The following is a 14521-nucleotide window of genomic DNA, read 5'->3' on the forward strand; positions in this document are numbered from 1 at the left end:
TTGGGCTGCTGTGCTTGCAATCTTCAAATGTGCCTCCTAACACCATTTGCTATCTCAGCCCAAGGAAAAAAAAATGCAAAAGCAGAGTGGCGCAGTGGAAGCTTGCTGGGCCCATAACCCGGAGGTCGGTGGACCTGTAGTTGACTGGCAGCTGTCTTTGGTAGTGTGGCCGAGTGGTCGAAGGCGCTGGATTTAGGCTCCAGTGTCTGTGGAGGCGTGGATTCCAATCCCACCACTGCCATTGTGAATGCTCTATTTGGTGGCACTTTTACCATCAAAAGTACAAGTCTGATTTCAAGAAAGAGATCAAATGTTACCTTGAAGTTGATGGAAATCTTACACATGTAGTTGTCCTTTGGGGAGATAACCCAAGTGTACCTTCATTCTCTGCTAAGGTGCAAACATGAATCCCAGTTCGTTCTTTGTGCGCCTTGCAGTGGACATGTAATGTTGGGGATCGTAGCCATAGAGACCAAAGTCATTTGAAGTTGCAGGTTTTAAACCTCTGTATATCTACTAATGAGGGTGACCTGTTAACATAGTGGTGTAAAGTGATTAAATCCTGCCATTGTGAATGTTCTATTTGATGGCAGTTTCACCATCAAAAGTACAAGTCTGCTTTCTAGAAAAAAAAAACAAATGTTACCTTTAAGTTGATGGAACTTAGAGGAAATCTTACACATGTAGTTGTCCTTTTTCAAGGCTTATTTTTATTTGTGGCCATTACTCTTCAGGTTTTGGAAATGCAGGTTAAGGATGTGGCTGAGGTCACCCAGATGCTATGCATTGTCAGTCAGTAGGTCTAACATTCATACACTATGACTCAGAGTCCAAACCATTAATATTACACTCTTTAATACCTCAATGCAATGAATGATAAGAAAATCACCACAGTGGAGATGTAATGTTGGGGATCGTAGCCATAGAGACCAAAGTCATTTGAAGTTGCAGATTTTAAGCCTCTGTATATGTACTAATGAGAGTGACCTGTTAACATAGTGGTGTGACGTGACTGAACTGAAACAGGCCTCAAGACCCCATTCAAAGTACTGCAGTGACTGCTAATGTTGTGATTGTAACTTGGAGGTTCTTAGTTTTCCAAAACCCTAATCAAGATACATGGAAGCTGAGTGTCACAGCGCTTGGGCTGCTGTGCTTGCAATCTTCAAATGTACCTCCTAACACCATTTGCTATCTCAGCCCAAGGAAAAAAAATGCAAAAGCAGAGTGGCGCAGTGGAAGCTTGCTGGGCCCATAACCCGGAGGTCGGTGGACCTGTAGTTGACTGGCAGCTGTCTTTGGTAGTGTGGCCGAGTGGTCGAAGGCGCTGGATTTAGGCTCCAGTGTCTGTGGAGGCGTGGATTCCAATCCCACCACTGCCATTGTGAATGCTCTATTTGGTGGCACTTTTACCATCAAAAGTACAAGTCTGATTTCAAGAAAGAGATCAAATGTTACCTTGAAGTTGATGGAAATCTTACACATGTAGTTGTCCTTTGGGGAGATAACCCAAGTGTACCTTCATTCTCTGCTAAGGTGCAAACATGAATCCCAGTTCGTTCTTTGTGCGCCTTGCAGTGGACATGTAATGTTGGGGATCGTAGCCATAGAGACCAAAGTCATTTGAAGTTGCAGGTTTTAAACCTCTGTATATCTACTAATGAGGGTGACCTGTTAACATAGTGGTGTAAAGTGATTAAATCCTGCCATTGTGAATGTTCTATTTGATGGCAGTTTCACCATCAAAAGTACAAGTCTGCTTTCTAGAAAAAAAAAACAAATGTTACCTTTAAGTTGATGGAACTTAGAGGAAATCTTACACATGTAGTTGTCCTTTTTCAAGGCTTATTTTTATTTGTGGCCATTACTCTTCAGGTTTTGGAAATGCAGGTTAAGGATGTGGCTGAGGTCACCCAGATGCTATGCATTGTCAGTCAGTAGGTCTAACATTCATACACTATGACTCAGAGTCCAAACCATTAATATTACACTCTTTAATCCCTCAATGCAATGAATAATAAGAAAATCACCACAGTGGAGATGTAATGTTGGGGATCGTAGCCATAGAGACCAAAGTCATTTAAATTTGCAGGTTTTAAGCCTCTGTATATCTACTAATGAGAGTGACCTGTTAACATAGTGGTGTGACGTGACTGAACTGAAACAGGCCTCAAGACCCCATTCAAAGTACTGCAGTGACTGCTAATGTTGTGATTGTAACTTGGAGGTTCTTAGTTTTCCAAAACCCTAATCAAGATACATGGAAGCTGAGTGCCACAGCGCTTGGGCTGCTGTGCTTGCAATCTTCAAATGTACCTCCTAACACCATTTGCTATTTCAGCCCAAGGAAAAAAAAATGCAAAAGCAGAGTGGCGCAGTGGAAGCTTGCTGGGCCCATAACCCGGGGGTCGGTGGACCTGTAGTTGACTGGCAGCTGTCTTTGGTAGTGTGGCCGAGTGGTCGAAGGCGCTGGATTTAGGCTCCAGTCTCTGTGGAGGCGTGGGTTCAAATCCCACCACTGCCATTGTGAATGCTCTATTTGGTGGCACTTTCACCATCAAAAGTACAAGTCTGATTTCAAGAAAGAGATCAAATGTTACCTTGAAGTTGATGGAAATCTTACACATGTAGTTGTCCTTTGGGGAGATAACCCAAGTGTACCTTCATTCTCTGCTAAGGTGCAAACATGAATCCCAGTTCGTTCTTTGTGCGCCTTGCAGTGGACATGTAATGTTGGGGATCGTAGCCATAGAGACCAAAGTCATTTAAATTTGCAGGTTTTAAGCCTCTGTATATCTACTAATGAGAGTGACCTGTTAACATAGTGGTGTAAAGTGATTAAATCCTGCCATTGTGAATGCTCTATTTGGTGGCAGTTTCACCATCAAAAGTACAAGTCTGCTTTCAAGAAAAAAAAACAAATGTTACCTTGAAGTTGATGGAACTCTGAAGAAATCTTACAGATGTAGTTGTCCTTTGGAGAGGTAACCCATATATCAAGTGTACCTTCATTCTCTGCTAAGGTGCAAACATGAATCCCAGTTTATTCTTTGTGCACCTTGCAGTGGACATGTAATGTTGGGGATCGTAGCCATAGAGACCAAAGTCATTTGAAGTTGCAGATTTTAAGCCTCTGTATATGTACTAATGAGAGTGACCTGTTAACATAGTGGTGTGACGTGACTGAACTGAAACAGGCCTCAAGACCCCATTCAAAGTACTGCAGTGACTGCTAATGTTGTGATTGTAACTTGGAGGTTCTTAGTTTTCCAAAACCCTAATCAAGATACATGGAAGCTGAGTGTCACAGCGCTTGGGCTGCTGTGCTTGCAATCTTCAAATGTACCTCCTAACACCATTTGCTATCTCAGCCCAAGGAAAAAAAAATGCAAAAGCAGAGTGGCGCAGTGGAAGCTTGCTGGGCCCATAACCCGGAGGTCGGTGGACCTGTAGTTGACTGGCAGCTGTCTTTGGTAGTGTGGCCGAGTGGTCGAAGGCGCTGGATTTAGGCTCCAGTCTCTGTGGAGGCGTGGGTTCAAATCCCACCACTGCCATTGTGAATGTTCTCTTTGGTGGCACTTTCACCATCAAAAGTACAAGTCTGATTTCAAGAAAGAGATCAAATGTTACCTTGAAGTTGATGGAAATCTTACACATGTAGTTGTCCTTTGGGGAGATAACCCAAGTGTACCTTCATTCTCTGCTAAGGTGCAAACATGAATCCCAGTTCGTTCTTTGTGCGCCTTGCAGTGGACATGTAATGTTGGGGATCGTAGCCATAGAGACCAAAGTCATTTGAAGTTGCAGGTTTTAAACCTCTGTATATCTACTAATGAGGGTGACCTGTTAACATAGTGGTGTAAAGTGATTAAATCCTGCCATTGTGAATGTTCTATTTGATGGCAGTTTCACCATCAAAAGTACAAGTCTGCTTTCTAGAAAAAAAAAACAAATGTTACCTTTAAGTTGATGGAACTTAGAGGAAATCTTACACATGTAGTTGTCCTTTTTCAAGGCTTATTTTTATTTGTGGCCATTACTCTTCAGGTTTTGGAAATGCAGGTTAAGGATGTGGCTGAGGTCACCCAGATGCTATGCATTGTCAGTCAGTAGGTCTAACATTCATACACTATGACTCAGAGTCCAAACCATTAATATTACACTCTTTAAAGCCTCAATGCAATGAATCATAAGAAAATCACCACAGTGGAGATGTAATGTTGGGGATCGTAGCCATAGAGACCAAAGTCATTTGAAGTTGCAGATTTTAAGCCTCTGTATATCTACTAATGAGAGTGACCTGTTAACATAGTGGTGTGACGTGACTGAACTGAAACAGGCCTCAAGACCCCATTCAAAGTACTGCAGTGACTGCTAATGTTGTGATTGTAACTTGGAGGTTCTTAGTTTTCCAAAACCCTAATCAAGATACATGGAAGCTGAGTGTCACAGCGCTTGGGCTGCTGTGCTTGCAATCTTCAAATGTACCTCCTAACACCATTTGCTATCTCAGCCCAAGGAAAAAAAATGCAAAAGCAGAGTGGCGCAGTGGAAGCTTGCTGGGCCCATAACCCGGAGGTCGGTGGACCTGTAGTTGACTGGCAGCTGTCTTTGGTAGTGTGGCCGAGTGGTCGAAGGCGCTGGATTTAGGCTCCAGTGTCTGTGGAGGCGTGGATTCCAATCCCACCACTGCCATTGTGAATGCTCTATTTGGTGGCACTTTTACCATCAAAAGTACAAGTCTGATTTCAAGAAAGAGATCAAATGTTACCTTGAAGTTGATGGAAATCTTACACATGTAGTTGTCCTTTGGGGAGATAACCCAAGTGTACCTTCATTCTCTGCTAAGGTGCAAACATGAATCCCAGTTCGTTCTTTGTGCGCCTTGCAGTGGACATGTAATGTTGGGGATCGTAGCCATAGAGACCAAAGTCATTTGAAGTTGCAGGTTTTAAACCTCTGTATATCTACTAATGAGGGTGACCTGTTAACATAGTGGTGTAAAGTGATTAAATCCTGCCATTGTGAATGTTCTATTTGATGGCAGTTTCACCATCAAAAGTACAAGTCTGCTTTCTAGAAAAAAAAAACAAATGTTACCTTTAAGTTGATGGAACTTAGAGGAAATCTTACACATGTAGTTGTCCTTTTTCAAGGCTTATTTTTATTTGTGGCCATTACTCTTCAGGTTTTGGAAATGCAGGTTAAGGATGTGGCTGAGGTCACCCAGATGCTATGCATTGTCAGTCAGTAGGTCTAACATTCATACACTATGACTCAGAGTCCAAACCATTAATATTACACTCTTTAAAGCCTCAATGCAATGAATCATAAGAAAATCACCCCAGTGGAGATGTAATGTTGGGGATCGTAGCCATAGAGACCAAAGTCATTTGAAGTTGCAGGTTTTAAACCTCTGTATATCTACTAATGAGGGTGACCTGTTAAAATAGTGGTGTGACGTGACTGAACTGAAACCGGACTCAAGACGCCATTCAAGGTATTGCAGTGACTTCTAATGTTGTGATTGTAATTTGGAGGTTCCTAGTTTTCCAAAACCCTAATCAAGATACATGGAAGCTGAGTGTCACAGCGCTTGGGCTGCTGTGCTTGCAATCTTAAAATGTGTCTCCATAAACTCTTTGGTATCTCAGTCCTAGGAATCCCTGTGTAAAAGCAGAGTGGCGCAGCGGAAGCGTGCTGGGCCCATAACCCAGAGGTCGATGGATCGAAACCATCCTCTGCTAGACCTTCCTATTATAGACTACTGCTCGTGTGTACTTTTCCTTTGTTATCCTCTCTTCTGTAAAGATTTCATGGCTTTTGATGAAAAGCATAACAAATATATCTGGGTGTTCCATAGTGGGAAGACTACAACTGGTAATCATAAGTTTCCGAACATCCATCTTTTCTTGAGGGAAGCTTGCTCCTTCTTTCAGTACCTGACAATTTACTTTTAAGGACTCCTGTTCACATGAGGGTGAAACTTCTTTCTGGTCACTTAGCTCAATGAAGCCGTTTGTCCTTGCAAATATTGCTACTAAATGTTTCTATACAACAGGCTGAAAGTACTGCTTGTGTTATTATGCGTTAGAAAAGTTTCATCTATAAGGCTCTACTGACAGCTCTTGATTACGATCCTTCAGTTCAGTCATCTTTGAAAGCTGACGGTCCCCTGTAGTGGACTCAAAGCTGTCTTTGGTAGTGTGGTCGAAGGTGCTGTATTTCAGCTCCAGTCTCTGTGGAGCTGTGGGTTAAAATCCTGCCATTGTGAATGCTCTATTTGGTGGCAGTTTCACCATCAAAAGTGCAAGTCTGCTTTCAAGAAAAAGAACATGTAGTTGTCCTGTGCGGAGGTAACCCATATGTCAAGTGTACTTTCATTCTCTGCAAAGGATTCAAACATGAATCCAAGACCTTTCAGTGGACATGTAATGTTGGAGATACAAGCCATAGAGACCAAAGTCATTTGAAGTTGCAGGTTTTAAACCTCTGTATATATACTAATGAGGGTGACCTGTTAACATAGTGGTGTAAAGTGATTAAATCCTGCCATTGTGAATGCTCTATTTGGTGGCAGTTTCACCATCAAAAGTACAAGTCTGCTTTCAAGAAAAAGAACATGTAGTTGTCCTGTGCGGAGGTAACCCATATGTCAAGTGTACTTTCATTCTCTGCAAAGGATTCAAACATGAATCCAAGACCTTTCAGTGGAGATGTAATGTTGGGGATCGTAGCCATAGAGACCAAAGTCATTTGAAGTTGCAGGTTTTAAGCCTCTGTATATCTACTAATGAGAGTGACCTGTTAACATAGTGGTGTGACGTGACTGAACTGAAACAGGCCTCAAGACCCCATTCAAAGTACTGCAGTGACTGCTAATGTTGTGATTGTAACTTGGAGGTTCTTAGTTTTCCAAAACCCTAATCAAGATACATGGAAGCTGAGTGTCACAGCGCTTGGGCTGCTGTGCTTGCAATCTTCAAATGTACCTCCTAACACCATTTGCTATCTCAGCCCAAGGAAAAAAAAATGCAAAAGCAGAGTGGCGCAGTGGAAGCTTGCTGGGCCCATAACCCGGAGGTCGGTGGACCTGTAGTTCACTGGCAGCTGTCTTTGGTAGTGTGGCCGAGTGGTCGAAGGCGCTGGATTTAGACTCCAGTCTCTGTGGAGGCGTGGGTTCAAATCCCACCACTGCCATTGTGAATGCTCTATTTGGTGGCACTTTCACCATCAAAAGTACAAGTCTGATTTCAAGAAAGAGATCAAATGTTACCTTGAAGTTGATGGAAATCTTACACATGTAGTTGTCCTTTGGGGAGATAACCCAAGTGTACCTTCATTCTCTGCTAAGGTGCAAACATGAATCCCAGTTCGTTCTTTGTGCGCCTTGCAGTGGACATGTAATGTTGGGGATCGTAGCCATAGAGACCAAAGTCATTTGAAGTTGCAGGTTTTAAACCTCTGTATATCTACTAATGAGGGTGACCTGTTAACATAGTGGTGTAAAGTGATTAAATCCTGCCATTGTGAATGTTCTATTTGATGGCAGTTTCACCATCAAAAGTACAAGTCTGCTTTCTAGAAAAAAAAAACAAATGTTACCTTTAAGTTGATGGAACTTAGAGGAAATCTTACACATGTAGTTGTCCTTTTTCAAGGCTTATTTTTATTTGTGGCCATTACTCTTCAGGTTTTGGAAATGCAGGTTAAGGATGTGGCTGAGGTCACCCAGATGCTATGCATTGTCAGTCAGTAGGTCTAACATTTATACACTATGACTCAGAGTCCAAACCATTAATATTACACTCTTTAATACCTCAATGCAATGAATGATAAGAAAATCACCACAGTGGAGATGTAATGTTGGGGATCGTAGCCATAGAGACCAAAGTCATTTGAAGTTGCAGATTTTAAGCCTCTGTATATGTACTAATGAGAGTGACCTGTTAACATAGTGGTGTGACGTGACTGAACTGAAACAGGCCTCAAGACCCCATTCAAAGTACTGCAGTGACTGCTAATGTTGTGATTGTAACTTGGAGGTTCTTAGTTTTCCAAAACCCTAATCAAGATACATGGAAGCTGAGTGTCACAGCGCTTGGGCTGCTGTGCTTGCAATCTTCAAATGTGCCTCCTAACACCATTTGCTATCTCAGCCCAAGGAAAAAAAAATGCAAAAGCAGAGTGGCGCAGTGGAAGCTTGCTGGGCCCATAACCCGGAGGTCGGTGGACCTGTAGTTGACTGGCAGCTGTCTTTGGTAGTGTGGCCGAGTGGTCGAAGGCGCTGGATTTAGGCTCCAGTGTCTGTGGAGGCGTGGATTCCAATCCCACCACTGCCATTGTGAATGCTCTATTTGGTGGCACTTTTACCATCAAAAGTACAAGTCTGATTTCAAGAAAGAGATCAAATGTTACCTTGAAGTTGATGGAAATCTTACACATGTAGTTGTCCTTTGGGGAGATAACCCAAGTGTACCTTCATTCTCTGCTAAGGTGCAAACATGAATCCCAGTTCGTTCTTTGTGCGCCTTGCAGTGGACATGTAATGTTGGGGATCGTAGCCATAGAGACCAAAGTCATTTGAAGTTGCAGGTTTTAAGCCTCTGTATATCTACTAATGAGGGTGACCTGTTAACATAGTGGTGTAAAGTGATTAAATCCTGCCATTGTGAATGTTCTATTTGATGGCAGTTTCACCATCAAAAGTACAAGTCTGCTTTCTAGAAAAAAAAAACAAATGTTACCTTTAAGTTGATGGAACTTAGAGGAAATCTTACACATGTAGTTGTCCTTTTTCAAGGCTTATTTTTATTTGTGGCCATTACTCTTCAGGTTTTGGAAATGCAGGTTAAGGATGTGGCTGAGGTCACCCAGATGCTATGCATTGTCAGTCAGTAGGTCTAACATTCATACACTATGACTCAGAGTCCAAACCATTAATATTACACTCTTTAATACCTCAATGCAATGAATGATAAGAAAATCACCACAGTGGAGATGTAATGTTGGGGATCGTAGCCATAGAGACCAAAGTCATTTGAAGTTGCAGATTTTAAGCCTCTGTATATGTACTAATGAGAGTGACCTGTTAACATAGTGGTGTGACGTGACTGAACTGAAACAGGCCTCAAGACCCCATTCAAAGTACTGCAGTGACTGCTAATGTTGTGATTGTAACTTGGAGGTTCTTAGTTTTCCAAAACCCTAATCAAGATACATGGAAGCTGAGTGTCACAGCGCTTGGGCTGCTGTGCTTGCAATCTTCAAATGTACCTCCTAACACCATTTGCTATCTCAGCCCAAGGAAAAAAAATGCAAAAGCAGAGTGGCGCAGTGGAAGCTTGCTGGGCCCATAACCCGGAGGTCGGTGGACCTGTAGTTGACTGGCAGCTGTCTTTGGTAGTGTGGCCGAGTGGTCGAAGGCGCTGGATTTAGGCTCCAGTGTCTGTGGAGGCGTGGATTCCAATCCCACCACTGCCATTGTGAATGCTCTATTTGGTGGCACTTTTACCATCAAAAGTACAAGTCTGATTTCAAGAAAGAGATCAAATGTTACCTTGAAGTTGATGGAAATCTTACACATGTAGTTGTCCTTTGGGGAGATAACCCAAGTGTACCTTCATTCTCTGCTAAGGTGCAAACATGAATCCCAGTTCGTTCTTTGTGCGCCTTGCAGTGGACATGTAATGTTGGGGATCGTAGCCATAGAGACCAAAGTCATTTGAAGTTGCAGGTTTTAAACCTCTGTATATCTACTAATGAGGGTGACCTGTTAACATAGTGGTGTAAAGTGATTAAATCCTGCCATTGTGAATGTTCTATTTGATGGCAGTTTCACCATCAAAAGTACAAGTCTGCTTTCAAGAAAAAAAAACAAATGTTACCTTGAAGTTGATGGAACTCTGAAGAAATCTTACAGATGTAGTTGTCCTTTGGGGAGATAACCCAAATGTCAAGTGTACCTTCATTCTCTGCTAAGGTGCAAACATGAATCCCAGTTCGTTCTTTGTTCGCCTTGCAGTGGACATGTAATGTTGGGGATCGTAGCCAGAGAGACCAAAGTCATTTGAAGTTGCAGGTTTTAAACCTCTGTATATCTACTAATGAGGGTGACCTGTTAACATAGTGGTGTAAAGTGATTAAATCCTGTGATTAAAAGCAGAGTGGCGCAGTGGAAGCTTGCTGGGCCCATAACCCGGAGGTCGGTGGACCTGTAGTTGACTGGCACCTGTCTTTGGTAGTGTGGCCGAGTGGTCGAAGGCGCTGGATTTAGGCTCCAGTCTCTGTGGAGGCGTGGGTTCAAATCCCACCACTGCCATTGTGAATGCTCTATTTGGTGGCACTTTCACCATCAAAACTACAAGTCTGATTTCAAGAAAGAGATCAAATGTTACCTTGAAGTTGATGGAAATCTTACACATGTAGTTGTCCTTTGGGGAGATAACCCAAGTGTACCTTCATTCTCTGCTAAGGTGCAAACATGAATCCCAGTTCGTTCTTTGTGCGCCTTGCAGTGGACATGTAATGTTGGGGATCGTAGCCATAGAGACCAAAGTCATTTGAATTTGCAGGTTTTAAGCCTCTGTATATCTACTAATGAGAGTGACCTGTTAACATAGTGGTGTAAAGTGATTAAATCCTGCCATTGTGAATGCTCTATTTTGTGGCAGTTTCACCATCAAAAGTACAAGTCTGCTTTCTAGAAAAAAAAAAAAAAATGTTACCTTTAAGTTGATGGAACTTAGAGGAAATCTTACACATGTAGTTGTCCTTTTTCAAGGCTTATTTTTATTTGTGGCCATTACTCTTCAGGTTTTGGAAATGCAGGTTAAGGATGTGGCTGAGGTCACCCAGATGCTATGCATTGTCAGTCAGTAGGTCTAACATTCATACACTATGACTCAGAGTCCAAACCATTAATATTACACTCTTTAATCCCTCAATGCAATGAATAATAAGAAAATCACCACAGTGGAGATGTAATGTTGGGGATCGTAGCCATAGAGACCAAAGTCATTTAAATTTGCAGGTTTTAAGCCTCTGTATATCTACTAATGAGAGTGACCTGTTAACATAGTGGTGTGACGTGACTGAACTGAAACAGGCCTCAAGACCCCATTCAAAGTACTGCAGTGACTGCTAATGTTGTGATTGTAACTTGGAGGTTCTTAGTTTTCCAAAACCCTAATCAAGATACATGGAAGCTGAGTGCCACAGCGCTTGGGCTGCTGTGCTTGCAATCTTCAAATGTACCTCCTAACACCATTTGCTATTTCAGCCCAAGGAAAAAAAAATGCAAAAGCAGAGTGGCGCAGTGGAAGCTTGCTGGGCCCATAACCCGGGGGTCGGTGGACCTGTAGTTGACTGGCAGCTGTCTTTGGTAGTGTGGCCGAGTGGTCGAAGGCGCTGGATTTAGGCTCCAGTCTCTGTGGAGGCGTGGGTTCAAATCCCACCACTGCCATTGTGAATGCTCTATTTGGTGGCACTTTCACCATCAAAAGTACAAGTCTGATTTCAAGAAAGAGATCAAATGTTACCTTGAAGTTGATGGAAATCTTACACATGTAGTTGTCCTTTGGGGAGATAACCCAAATGTCAAGTGTACCTTCATTCTCTGCTAAGGTGCAAACATGAATCCCAGTTCGTTCTCTTTGCGCCTTGCAGTGGACAGGTAATGTTGGGGATCGTAGCCATAGAGACCAAAGTCATTTGAAGTTGCAGGTTTTAAACCTCTGTATATCTACTAATGAGGGTGAACTGTTAACATAGTGGTGTAAAGTGATTAAATCCTGCCATTGTGAATGTTCTATTTGGTGGCACTTTCACCATCAAAAGTACAAGTCTGATTTCAAGAAAGAGAACAAATGTTACCTTGAAGTTGATGGAACTCTGAAGAAATCTTACAGATGTAGTTGTCCTTTGGGGAGATAACCCAAATGTCAAGTGTACCTTCATTCTCTGCTAAGGTGCAAACATGAATCCCAGTTCGTTCTTTTTGCGCCTTGCAGTGGACAGGTAATGTTGGGGATCGTAGCCATAGAGACCAAAGTCATTTGAAGTTGCAGGTTTTAAACCTCTGTATATCTACTAATGAGGGTGAACTGTTAACATAGTGGTGTAAAGTGATTAAATCCTGCCATTGTGAATGCTCTCTTTGGTGGCACTTTCACCATCAAAAGTACAAGTCTGATTTCAAGAAAGAGATCAAATGTTACCTTGAAGTTGATGGAAATCTTACACATGTAGTTGTCCTTTGGATAACCCAAGTGTACCTTCATTCTCTGCTAAGGTGCAAACATGAATCCCAGTTTGTTCTTTGTGCGCCTTGCAGTGGACATGTAATGTTGGGGATCGTAGCCATAGAGACCAAAGTCATTTGAATTTGCAGGTTTTAAGCCTCTGTATATCTACTAATGAGAGTGACCTGTTAACATAGTGGTGTAAAGTGATTAAATCCTGCCATTGTGAATGCTCTATTTTGTGGCAGTTTCACCATCAAAAGTACAAGTCTGCTTTCTAGAAAAAAAAAAAAAAATGTTACCTTTAAGTTGATGGAACTTAGAGGAAATCTTACACATGTAGTTGTCCTTTTTCAAGGCTTATTTTTATTTGTGGCCATTACTCTTCAGGTTTTGGAAATGCAGGTTAAGGATGTGGCTGAGGTCACCCAGATGCTATGCATTGTCAGTCAGTAGGTCTAACATTCATACACTATGACTCAGAGTCCAAACCATTAATATTACACTCTTTAATCCCTCAATGCAATGAATAATAAGAAAATCACCACAGTGGAGATGTAATGTTGGGGATCGTAGCCATAGAGACCAAAGTCATTTGAAGTTGCAGATTTTAAGCCTCTGTATATGTACTAATGAGAGTGACCTGTTAACATAGTGGTGTGACGTGACTGAACTGAAACAGGCCTCAAGACCCCATTCAAAGTACTGCAGTGACTGCTAATGTTGTGATTGTAACTTGGAGGTTCTTAGTTTTCCAAAACCCTAATCAAGATACATGGAAGCTGAGTTTCACAGCGCTTGGGCTGCTGTGCTTGCAATCTTCAAATGTACCTCCTAACACCATTTGCTATCTCAGCCCAAGGAAAAAAATGCAAAAGCAGAGTGGCGCAGTGGAAGCTTGCTGGGCCCATAACCCGGAGGTCGGTGGACCTGTAGTTGACTGGCAGCTGTCTTTGGTAGTGTGGCCGAGTGGTCGAAGGCGCTGGATTTAAGCTCCAGTCTCTGTGGAGGCGTGGGTTCAAATCCCACCACTGCCATTGTGAATGTTCTATTTGGTGGCACTTCCATCATCAAAAGTACAAGTCTGTTTTCAAGAAGAAAACCAATGTTACCTTGAAGTTGATGGAACTTAGAGGAAATCTTTTAGGAAGGTAACCCATATGTCAGGTGTACTTTCTTTCTCTGCTAAGGTGCAAACATGAATCCCAGACCTTTCTTGGTGTGCCTTGCAGTCTTAATGCGTGACCACAGAAAGATAGCTCATTTTGCCAAGTCTAACTTGTGACTGACATTTTGAAGAATTTCAGTTTCTTCTACTGCCAGAGATAAAGGAGACTTTGGTCAGGAATAATTTTTATATGTGGAACTACAGAGAGTCCTGTATGAAGCGTATAAATTAATATTACACAACTAAAGAGTCCCTTCAGCTCACAGAATAATCAGTGAAACAGACATGGAAAAAAATAGATGTTACCACTGTGACATTGCCGGCTGGTTGGCAAGCTATCTTTTCCAAGGCTTATTTTTATTTGTGGCCATTACTCTTCAGGTTTTGGAAATGGAGGTTAAGGATGTGGCTGAGGTCACCCAGATGCTATGCATTGTCAGTCAGTAGGTCTAACATTCATACACTATGACTCAGAGTCCAAACCACTAATATTACACTCTTTAAAGCCCCAATGCAATGAATAATAAGAAAATCACCCCAGTGGAGACGTAATGTTGGGCCCATAACCCAGAGGTCGGTGGACCTGTGGTTGACTGGCAGCTGTTTTTGGTAATTTGGTCGAAGGCGCTGGATTTAGGCTCCAGTCTCTGTGGAGGCGTGGGTTCAAATCCCACCACTGCCATTGTGAATGTTCTATTTGGTGGCACTTTCACCATCAAAAGTACAAGTCTGATTTCAAGAAAGAGATCAAATGTTACCTTGAAGTTGATGGAAATCTTACACATGTAGTTGTCCTTTGGGGAGATAACCCAAGTGTACCTTCATTCTCTGCTAAGGTGCAAACATGAATCCCAGTTCGTTCTTTGTGCGCCTTGCAGTGGACATGTAATGTTGGGGATCGTAGCCATAGAGACCAAAGTCATTTGAAGTTGCAGGTTTTAAACCTCTGTATATCTACTAATGAGGGTGACCTGTTAACATAGTGGTGTAAAGTGATTAAATCCTGCCATTGTGAATGTTCTATTTGATGGCAGTTTCACCATCAAAAGTACAAGTCTGCTTTCTAGAAAAAAAAAACAAATGTTACCTTTAAGTTGATGGAACTTAGAGG

General features: G+C 42.2%; 12 non-coding genes across 12 annotated transcripts; all 12 read left to right on the top strand.

Moving 5' to 3' along the window:
- Positions 1-159: 159 nt before the first annotated feature.
- Positions 160-241, top strand: trnal-uag (transfer RNA leucine (anticodon UAG)). Its single transcript has one exon. It is a non-coding gene; the product is annotated as a tRNA-Leu (tRNA).
- A 1059-nt stretch (positions 242-1300) lies between these two features.
- On the top strand, positions 1301-1382 carry trnal-uag (transfer RNA leucine (anticodon UAG)). The gene has a single exon. It is a non-coding gene; the product is annotated as a tRNA-Leu (tRNA).
- A 1060-nt stretch (positions 1383-2442) lies between these two features.
- Positions 2443-2524, top strand: trnal-uag (transfer RNA leucine (anticodon UAG)). Its single transcript has one exon. It is a non-coding gene; the product is annotated as a tRNA-Leu (tRNA).
- Positions 2525-3472: 948 nt separating this feature from the next.
- trnal-uag (transfer RNA leucine (anticodon UAG)) lies at positions 3473-3554 on the top strand. The gene has a single exon. It is a non-coding gene; the product is annotated as a tRNA-Leu (tRNA).
- A 1059-nt stretch (positions 3555-4613) lies between these two features.
- On the top strand, positions 4614-4695 carry trnal-uag (transfer RNA leucine (anticodon UAG)). The gene has a single exon. It is a non-coding gene; the product is annotated as a tRNA-Leu (tRNA).
- A 980-nt stretch (positions 4696-5675) lies between these two features.
- Positions 5676-5747, top strand: trnam-cau (transfer RNA methionine (anticodon CAU)). The gene has a single exon. It is a non-coding gene; the product is annotated as a tRNA-Met (tRNA).
- Positions 5748-7118: 1371 nt separating this feature from the next.
- trnal-uag (transfer RNA leucine (anticodon UAG)) lies at positions 7119-7200 on the top strand. The gene has a single exon. It is a non-coding gene; the product is annotated as a tRNA-Leu (tRNA).
- A 1060-nt stretch (positions 7201-8260) lies between these two features.
- On the top strand, positions 8261-8342 carry trnal-uag (transfer RNA leucine (anticodon UAG)). The gene has a single exon. It is a non-coding gene; the product is annotated as a tRNA-Leu (tRNA).
- A 1059-nt stretch (positions 8343-9401) lies between these two features.
- On the top strand, positions 9402-9483 carry trnal-uag (transfer RNA leucine (anticodon UAG)). The gene has a single exon. It is a non-coding gene; the product is annotated as a tRNA-Leu (tRNA).
- A 756-nt stretch (positions 9484-10239) lies between these two features.
- Positions 10240-10321, top strand: trnal-uag (transfer RNA leucine (anticodon UAG)). The gene has a single exon. It is a non-coding gene; the product is annotated as a tRNA-Leu (tRNA).
- A 1061-nt stretch (positions 10322-11382) lies between these two features.
- trnal-uag (transfer RNA leucine (anticodon UAG)) lies at positions 11383-11464 on the top strand. Its single transcript has one exon. It is a non-coding gene; the product is annotated as a tRNA-Leu (tRNA).
- A 1733-nt stretch (positions 11465-13197) lies between these two features.
- Positions 13198-13279, top strand: trnal-uaa (transfer RNA leucine (anticodon UAA)). Its single transcript has one exon. It is a non-coding gene; the product is annotated as a tRNA-Leu (tRNA).
- Positions 13280-14521: the final 1242 nt, after the last annotated feature.

This window comes from Leuresthes tenuis, unplaced genomic scaffold (assembly GCF_036924035.1).
Source record: "Leuresthes tenuis unplaced genomic scaffold, fLeuTen1.0.hap1 SCAF_11, whole genome shotgun sequence".
NCBI lineage: Eukaryota > Metazoa > Chordata > Actinopteri > Atheriniformes > Atherinopsidae > Leuresthes > Leuresthes tenuis.